General features: G+C 41.7%; 1 protein-coding gene across 6 annotated transcripts in view; it reads right to left on the bottom strand.

Annotated features, from left to right (window-relative positions):
* DNAJC13 (DnaJ heat shock protein family (Hsp40) member C13) overlaps positions 1 to 9,274 on the bottom strand; it is a 161,414-nt gene extending 152,140 nt beyond the window's left edge. For 4 of the 6 annotated variants that reach the window (XR_009620597.2, XM_060683675.2, XM_087892517.1 and 1 more), the window contains exon 1: positions 8,992 to 9,274. The gene's annotated coding sequence lies outside the window, so the exon portion shown is untranslated. Of the gene's footprint in view, positions 1 to 8,755 lie in introns of all 6 variants that reach the window. The other 2 variants (XM_060683673.2, XM_087892518.1) reach the window with 2 other exon arrangements.
* Between the last annotated feature and the right edge of the window lie 787 nt (positions 9,275 to 10,061).

Here is a 10,061-nt window from a genome sequence, read left to right on the forward strand (position 1 = left end):
GAGAACTAAAAGGGTAATCAAGTTAAAAATTAGAGAAAAGATGCAGGAAGGAGGATATAATAAACACAAAGAGGAAGAGGAAGAAAGAATAAGTGAATGGGAGAAAAGGGAGAAAATATCAAGAAGTGGAATTCAGGAGACCGTAAAAGAAAATGGTTAAAAGGGGAAAGAAAAAAATGTAGTAAAAAGGAATTAAAGCAGTGATACGTTGATTTAAGGGAATGCAGTAATAGAAGTAGCATGTAAGAAACAAACTGGAATAAATATATAGATTACTGTAAAAGAAAATACTTAATTAAAATTAAGACATAAAATTGTAATGAAAGTAAAGAAATGTGTACTAAAGAATGAAAAAACAAAGGAAATTGAGGTAAGAAATGAAATTGAAATGCTAAATAAATGATGTAAGAAATTGTTGTAAGTAGACCAGCAGATATAGAAATGGTCTATATGTTAAAATATCAGGAAGTAATTGAAATATTTGGAAAAGAGAAAAATAACTATTGAAATGGAAATAAGATGGAAAGTTAATTAAGTTGAAAGATTTTAAGGTAAAAATGAAACAAGTTGAAACATAATGTTAAAATTTTTTAAATATGATGGGAATTTTGAGGAATATATGCAATAAAGGGAGAGAAAAACAGGGATGCCTGGACACCATAGAAAAAAAGCACTGAATTGAAAATGAATACAGCAATAAAGAGAAATAGAAGAAGGAGTAGGGAGACTCAAGGAAGGGAGAAGGAGAGAGAGGAACAGAAGAAAGGGAAGAGGAGAGAAGAAAGGAAAGGGGAATAAGAGTAGGAGGGAACGTTAGATAGTGGGGAGAACAGGAGGAGGGGGAGAAAGGAAAGGGAAGTAGAGAAGGAATAGGAGAGGAGGGAAGAAGAAGGTAGGAAGAATAAAAGAAGGGAGGGAGAGGAAGAGGAAGGGAGAAAGATTGCTTTAAAACAAAAAAGATAAAATGGAAGAAAGGCTTCCCCGAACATGTTTAAATATATTAAGATAAAGACTGAATTAATAAAAAATAAAATTAAAGAGAATGCATATGATTAAGAATAGAAAAAATAGAATTTGAGGTTGAAAGAAGATACTGTTTAGAAAAATAAGAATAGAAAAATTAACATTTGATTAACAAATATGGAAAAAGAACACTTTGGCAGAAACTGTAACTAAGTAAAATATATTTGGATATGATGAATTATATATATGATATGATATGGTCACTACTCTTTCAAAAAATATGTGGGTGTGTATTGGGGGAAAAAACCAATTAAAACTTGTCCAAAAAAAAAAAAAGATATGCAGATACCACTTCTTTAATGGCAGAAAGTGAAGAGGAACTAATGAGCCTTTGATGCGGGTGCAAAAGTTGTCTTGAAACTCAACATTAAGAAAACTAAGATCATGGCATCCAGCCCTCTTAATTCCTGACAAATAGATGGGGAAGAAATGGAGGTAATGAGAGATTTTATTTTCCTGGGTTCCAAGATCACTGCAGAAGGGGATTGCAGCCAAGAAATTAAAAGATGCTTGCTCTTGGGGAGAAGGGACATTGGTCTTACCGTGATACGACCTTTCTCGTAGTGTGGAATGGGAGGTGCCAGGCTGGCTTATTCTAGGCTCTAGCTCTATGGACTGAGTTGAATCTTTTGAGGTTCCGCCTCCCTGGTGACTCCCTGGTTGTTTCTCAGTTTAACAACAAAGACGAAGCGAATGGGAAGCCTGTAGAAAGACAGAAACAAAAAAACTCCCCACCCAATGGGAGTCGGACCAGACCGGAAAAAAGGGTGGGGTTGGCACCTCCCATTCCACACTATGAGAAAGGACGTATCACAGTAAGACCAACATCCCTTCTCCATAGTGTGGTAAAGGGAGGTGCCAGGCTGGGAAATACCAAAGCCCTGCCAGTACTACGGGTGGGAACTGTCCTGGGCTGACACCCCTGTCTCTTCCTTGACCTGCTGTAGGACTCTCTGCCCAAATACTGCCTCAGCCAAGGCATAGGAGTCAAGTCTGTAGTGGTGAATAAAAGGGGAGGGAGATGTCCACGTAGCTGCCCTACAAATCAACAGAGGTCTGAGTAGCCCAGGCCGCTGTCGTTGCTGCACTGTGGGTAGAATGGGCTGTTATCCTCTGAGGCACCGGGAGAGCTTGAAGCTCGTAAGCATGTGCTATACATGCTCTAAGCCAACACCCTATCGTGGAAGGGGTCATCCTGTGGCCCAGAGTCGACAGCTGAAAGGAGACGAACAGGGAATCAGTCTTCCTGAAATACGTAGGGCCCTCCTAACATCCAACGAATGCCAGATCTGTTCCAAGGCGTGCCGAGGCCTTGGACAGAAATCCGGCAGGACTAACTCCTGTGCTTGGTGAAACAAGGAGTTGACCTTTGAAAGAAAGGCAGGGTCCAGCTGCAGGACCATCCTGTTGAAGTGAAAAACACACAGGTCTTTCCTCACCGATAAAGCCGCCAATTCCGATATCTGTTGGGCAGACATGACGGCCACAAGGGAAGCAACCTTACACGAGAGGAGGCGAAGGCTGGCCTCCCTCAAAGATTCAAAGGGCGTTCTAGTCAGTGCCTGTAATACATTTTTCAGGTCCCAAGTTAGATAATGGAGAATCGTTGGGGGGCGGAAGTTAGACGCCCCATGTAGAAAAGCCCGCACCCTCGGATGGTGGGCAAGGGAGCCCCAGTCAAAACAGAACCCAGTGCAGCAACCTGCCTATGCAGAGTATTAGGGAAAAGCCCCCACTCCAGGCCCTCTTGTAAAAACTCCAGCACTTCCGCCACTGAGACTGAAGTAGGGTCCAAATGTCTTGGGGCACACCGAGCCGCAAAGGTAGTCCAGGTGGCGTCGTAAATGCATCTGGTTGAAGGCCCCTTGACCTCTTGAATCATCCGGATGACCCTGGTAGAGAACTTCTCCTGTCTTAGGAGCCTCCTTTCAACTGCCAGATGGCCAACTGAAGCTGCTGGGGATCGGGATGTTGCACAGGCCCCTGGGGGACTCTGTCCAGGGGAGTTCTCCAGGGATCGGCGACTGACAGGCCGACCAGGTTGGTGAACCACGGCCTCCTGGGCCAATGTGGGGCCACTAACAGTACCTCTGCCCTCTCCAACACCACCTTCTGGATGACAGCTTGTATCAGGGGCAGGGGAGGAAAGGCATATAAGAGTCCAGGGGTGAAATGCTCCCGGTTCGGACTGGCTCGGGCGAGTAAGTAGCAATGGTGGCGGGCAGTTCAGAGAACCGGGCAACTCAGCTTGGATCGTCAGCACCATTTAAAAGAAAAAAACTTTTTTTAAAAAAAACCCTCTGACGATCAGGCAACTCAGCTGGGATCGTCAGAGCCTTTTGAATGCATTTTTTTACATGGTTTTACATGTAAAAAATGGTTTTAAAAGTAAAAAAAAATTGGCCATGCCCACCCAGTCACATTACCACCACCCCCACCAAACCACGCCCACAGAACCGGTAGTAACAAATTTTAGATTTCACCACTGTAATAATCCCTTGGGCTAAGGGGTCCTCAGAGCATCCACCCCCTCTGTACCTGGAGCAGGGAACCGGGACAGGAATCGGGGGAGGTGAGTGTTCGTTGAAGAGGCAAAGGGATCGACCACAGGACGGCTGAACCAGTCGGCGAGTTCTGCAAACAGGCTGGGATGGAGTCTCCACTCCGATGGATCCACGGTGGCTTGACTCAGCCAATCAACTCGGACACTGGCCATCCCAGTGATATGATCTGCAGGGACAAAAGATGAGTCTCTGCCCATTGGCATAGGGCCTCCACCTATGGAGGTTGTCCTCCATATTCAGCAGTAACTAGGCCCACAAGCCTAAAGGAAGGCAGTCCAGAAAAAAGATAAGGGCCTTGCCAAGCCTGTCTAGCTTCCCTATGGAAACAAGGATCACAGCACCTTAAAATGGTCAGGAAAGATAATAATGGCCTGACTCTGACAACAGGATGGCAGTGACAAAATGGCCTCCTGGAACACAAAATGGCTGCTATCAACCATTAGAAGGTGGCACCAGCCCTCAGGATCAGGCCCGTCGGTCCTGCCAGGTTAGGCCGCAAAGCGAGCCCACAGGCAATACAAATTAACAGCTGGCAAATATCCAGGGCTCCTATCCGCAGCTGTGGAGAGCTCCATCAGTCTTGTGGCCAATCAGCATTGCCAGGGGAGCAAAGCTGCCCTCTGCAAGCCCTGCAGAGAAAGTGTGGGAAACAAGGCCGCCGGGACTAAAACAAGTCGAAAATAACCATGCTAGACCAGGAAGACCAGGGCGGACTGGCTCTGCCACTCGTAGCCTCCACGTCGCAGCGCTTCAAGTTTCAGGCAAATTCAGCCCTCACCCAGGCTGCAGGAGGCTGGCGATACCGTGGATGCTCAGGAAAAAGTCAGTGGCAAGAGAGTAAGCCCGCTCTATAGCTGACTGGCGCCAATCCACATTGGAGCAAGGAAGACCGCACCAAGGCTCAAGGAGGCTGGCGCGGCTCCTGTGGCTTCAGTCCAGGTGCTCCGAGGCAGCGGAGCCCAGCCGCAACAAACAGGAAATCCCCGCAAAGCAGCACCCCAAAACACCCAGTAAGGCAAGAAGGGGGATGGGGAGGGTGGGAGGCGCCAAAGAGGGCCACCCACCAGCTCAAATCCGTAGCCACGGAGAGCCCTCCCTAGCTGAACAGCAGGACAGGAAAGAAAAATAAAGACAAAAGAAAAGGGAAAAAAAAAAAAGTCCAGGGAATAAATTCAAAGCTCAGCTCAAAAGTTATGGAGCAAAGGAAAAAGGCGTCCATAAACTGAGACTGAGTTGAAAAGCTGAGGTATGTCACCAGGGAGGTGGAACCTCAAAAGATTCAACTCAGTCCATAGAGCTAAGCCTAGAATAACCCAGCCTGGCACCTCCCATTACCACACTATGGAGAAAAACTATGGCAAATCTAGACAGCATACTAAAAAGCAGAGACATCACCCTGACAACAAAAGTGTGTATAGTCAAGACTATGGTTTTCCCAGTTGCAATGTATGGCTGTGAAAGTTGGACCATAAGAAAGGCCAAGCGCCAAAGAATTGAGGCCTTTGAACTATGGTGCTGGATAGGACTCCTGAGAGTCTCCTGGACTGCAAGGAAATCAAACCAGTCAGTCCTACAGGAGATCAACCCTGACTGCTCTTTAGAAGGCCGGATCCTGAAGATGAAACTCTAATACTTTGGCTACCTAATGAGAAGGACTCACTGGATAAATTCAGGAATTGTATTTGACAGGAAAATGGAGAGGGGAAAAAGCCCCAGAGCATGAAAAGGAATGCAGAATGGTAGAATGTCTGCTAAAGGATGGACAAATTTTAAGATTTGCAAAGGTAGGTAGAAAGTGTTGAAAGGAATCTTTGTTAAAAGAAATAAATATGGTGTGATGGCGAACCTGTGGCACGCATGGCACATGTGCACCAGTAAGCTGCTCTCTTCCGGGTTTCAGCGCGCATGCACACACCGGAACTCAAAAAGAAGCAGCTGGCCGGTGGCAACAGAACCCAGAAGAGCAGTTGGCCGCCATGCACATGCGCACCAGAATTGGGTTCCAGATTTCGGCACGTACACATGTGCTCCAGTTTTGGCACTCAGTGCCGAAAAGGTTAACCATCACTGCACTAGAGAATGCTTCTGCCTACTTTGATACATGGAAGTGAGAACTCAATATTTCATGGAAAATATAAAAATAAGCTGAAGGTAGTTGGAATGAGGTACCTAAAAAGTGTGTAGTAAAATAATAAAATACAAATGGTGAAGAAATGTAGACTGAAAAGTGAGTGACCAATGCAAAAGTAATACTTCATTTTATCGTGTAGAAAGAATGAAGTATACTGGTAAAACAAACAAAAGTAAATGATTCTTGAGGAAGAATCTTTGCATAAAATTGTAATAGATTGATTTTTTTAAAAAAATTTGATTTATATGCCGCCCTTCTCCGGAGACTCAGGGCGGCTTACAATGCGTTAAGCAATAGCCTTCATACTTTTGTATATTTATACAAAGTCAGCTTATTGCCCCCACAAACTGGGTCCTCATTTCACCTACCTTAGAAAGGATGGAAGGCTGAGTCAACCTTGAGCCTTGGAGAGATTCGAACCAGCAGTAAATTGCAGGCAGCTGTGTTAATAACAGGGTGCTTAGACCAGTGTACCATCAAGGCTCTTGATTGATTATATTCTTTTAAAAAGTGTGAAGAGAAGTTTAAAGAACAAAAAGTAGGGTGTTAGGCAGTGTTTGAATATGATGGAAAGAAGGATGGTTAGTAAGGGCAGAAGGTATAAAAACAGTTAATGGTGTTGGAATAAACTAGCTTTAGCTATGTTTCCTTTTCTTTTCTATGTACTTTAAAGATTTTTCAAAATATAATAATGCAGTAAAAAAAAGGCCTTCCATATATTGAAGAATAATCCATTACACAAACGTTTTGTCTTAAATGGGAGGAAAATAAATGTGGCCTGCATGGCTGAAACCTTCTGAAATGCATCTGACCATAAGTTATGTGGAAAAATCAAGAAAGTATTTACATATTGTTTATTTTGAAATTCTGTTCATGATGTAGTTCTCACTAGTAATTTAAATGCAAATGTATGCTTAGATATACTAGTTTATGAAATTTAACATCAGCCAAAATCTATTTGCAGTTCTTATATTCTCTAACTAAAAGAGCAGAATGTTTTCTCTATTCATAACATTTTATTATACATGTAAAAGCTGTTCTTCTGTTCTTAATGTGTTTCGTCTGCACTGTTATTACACATATATTCTACATACAGCCTTCACATTTCAAGATTACACATTTCTAGTAATTCCTTCAAACTTAAATTCAGTTAAATCTTTTTATTAGGTATTGACACAAACATGAAACACTGTTGCAAACTTAAGTAGTGGTTTTTTCATAGTAGTTTTTATTGAACTAAGTTAACTTTTTATAGCTATTTCTTATGCACTAGCATATAAAGGAAAATAGAAAACTCTGCAAGCACCGTGTGTGTGTCTACATGCATGTGTCACCATTTCACTGTAGTCAATTACATTATATAAACTTTGCTAACAAAAAATGTCCACTTAACTGGAAGTAAATCTCAATGTAACAAGCTTTATTGCTAATTTATCGATCACCTAATTCATGAATTTCATCTTTTTTTCTAAACTGAAAAACTCTGCTGAAAAGTAAAACATTGCAATGTATTTAAAATATTTTGTAAGCTGTCTTCACTGATTTATGTACTGTTTCGTTCATGAAAAAAGCTGAAAATGAAGGCTCTTTTTATTAAAATTAAAAAGTGATGGTCAAATATTATCCCAAAATAAACAAGTCAATATAAAACTACAAATATTATGTATAGTATGTTAGCACTAAAATACAGCGATGATTTAAACATAATGGATTTTTTAAAAGAAAGTATTTTTCCTATTAATAATCAATCTGAAAATCAGTGAAGTAAATTTTTTTGCCTCTTTAAATTTATAACACAGAACTGAATCTGGAAAATTAGAGATATTGATAGAATCTTATTCAAATAATGGATGAGTATATTTATTAAAGCTGTATATTAAAAGCTTTCCCTAACCAAGTGGGACTTGGTTCTGAGTTATCATAGTTTATTGAACAACATATATAGTGTTCCACTTTGTTAAAATTCTGAAATTATTCACCGCAAAACTAGACATTAAACTCAGAGGATATCAAAACAGTTATTAAGGCTAAGTAGTCAATATAACATCAAAGTAAATGTACTGTAATTTACAGAATTGAAACAGAATTTTGGAAAAGGTAATTAAAATTTGCAAATAGCATTTGAAAATAGCCAGAAACATTTTCACCAAACTATATATATATTAAACTATTCTTGAAACTGTAAAACAGAGTACAAAGGGCTAGCAGCCTAGTTTATCTATATCCAGAATTGTCATATGACAGAATGTGCATGTTAACTGGCATAAAAAAATAACTAACATTGTATACATAATTACAAACCACTAACTATTTCTTTGCAGAAAACCTTATTTTATGGGTAATGAAATATCAGAATGCATGTAATAGGGGTAGGTTTTGTTTAAGGTTTATTAGCTGTACAGCACTAAATTCTATCTGCCCCCAAATATGGGTCTCAGTGTAAAAGCACCTCTTAATTTTTCTTCAAACACAGAACATGCAATACACAAGCATATTTACTGTTTCTAGAAAAGGCTATTGACTTAGCTATGGTTAAGTTTGTGAACCACCAGTTCTCTACAAGCCCTTGCAAAAATACAGTACAGGGAACATCAAATCACCATGTATAATTAAAAGAGAAAGACATTTCCATAACAGTATCTTGAAACCCGTTGTATCAATTTCAGCCAAAATGTTTGGAAATTAAAAGCATAAATCGACTGTTCTGCTTAAATTATGTTACTACTACTACTGGATACTTTTCTGAAAGGGCAGATGAAGATACTGCATGTGTTGGACAGGGAAAAGAGACGACATGGAAGAGATACTGTGGCCACAGCCTTCACTATCCTGAAAGCTACAAACATGGAGCACATGGACCAATAGAGGAGGAACAGCCAAGGGGAGTGTGATACTGCAGCAGTTACGGGAATAAATTCAGGTACACGGACGCCCCTATGGTAATGAACTTCTTTTGCCTAGGTCCCAGCTAAAGGAAGTCTCGGAAATCTCACAGAAAAGTTTGGAGCGGGGATGGGGAGGAGAGCTGGATACTTGCCTTTCCTCATTTACTATTTCTGTGCATGGGGAGGAGATGGGGCGGGCGGCACACGGAATCAACAGAGCCTCGACTCACAAAAGAGATAAGACAATCCCTAGTTGTCCCTTTTCTCTTCCTATCCACGATTGTTTGCAAAGCTTTTCCTGAATCTCTCTTGCCATTTTCATCTTTCCATCCAGTTACCTAGACCGGCTGCCGAGGTTCCCCAAGCATTGCACAGCAAAGAAACGTACCGAGCCAGCAACACTCGAAACTATTTCAAATAGTGCTGCAGAGCAGCTTCTTCCTAGCTGGACTTCTCGCCTACTCGAAACTCGTCTAGTCTCTTCAGAGCTGAGCTGTGGAGGCCGCCATTTTCACTCGAGCAGGGAAGTCAGCCATCATGCGCACGCGCAGACACCGCAGATCACGAGACAAATCAAACTCAGCTGATCGTTAGCTGCTTTCTCTCCCCCTCCAGTTTCCTGTTGCTCGGAATTCGCCTCCATTCTCACGTCGCTTCCCTTTTTCAAGGAATTGAAGCATGCGCAGAACGAGCAGCCGAAGGAAAGCGAAGGTCGACTGCTTCCTAATAGAAAAGGAGAGCCCACGTTCCTAAGGGCAAGTGGGGCAGTAGGGTAAAAATCGAATGGAAGGACGATTTTTTTACAGCTGTGGGATAGATCGCTTTTGGGGGAGGAAGGATAAACGGTGGCACGGTAGTTTTAGGATTGGTAGAGCGCCAAGTTTGTTTTTTAGGTTGGCCGAACAAGACTGGAAAATCATTTGAAAAAATGAGGGAATAGAATGAAAATTATGTAATTCTGATGATAGCCCTTTAAATTGGGTGTGTGGGGGGGGGAGTCGAGCATTTCACTGCGAGGTGTAAGATATAAGACCCAAACATTTTAATCCTCACAATTCATAAACAAGTCTGGTTCACAAAATCAAAGATTTATTGGAGACAAAATGAAGAAAAATAAAAAGCGGTTGCAAGTGCTGCCTCTTAGACCCTTCCCAAATGGATTGAGTTCAAAGGGTGCAAAAAGCAGTTTTCAAGATACACATTTTATACTCCTACACAATGCATGCCAAGACCTCCCAACTCTCCTTTATTCTCCTAAGTCATTCTCCAAGTTATTTTACACTTTAAAAGGGTCATCTTGACATTTCCTGCCTAACAACAACTATCTTATCATGTTTACTTTTACTTTTCACCTTGAGCAGATGTTCCTTTCTTACTGATAGTGGTCTTGCCCAAGGCGTAGGTTCCTGTCTCCAAGGGAGCTTTTAGCAAGTCATAACACATTGTCTCTACTAATTA

Source organism: Pantherophis guttatus, chromosome 4, assembly GCF_059756535.1.
Source record: "Pantherophis guttatus breed Tessera chromosome 4, ASM5975653v1, whole genome shotgun sequence".
Taxonomy (NCBI): Eukaryota; Metazoa; Chordata; class Lepidosauria; order Squamata; family Colubridae; genus Pantherophis; species Pantherophis guttatus.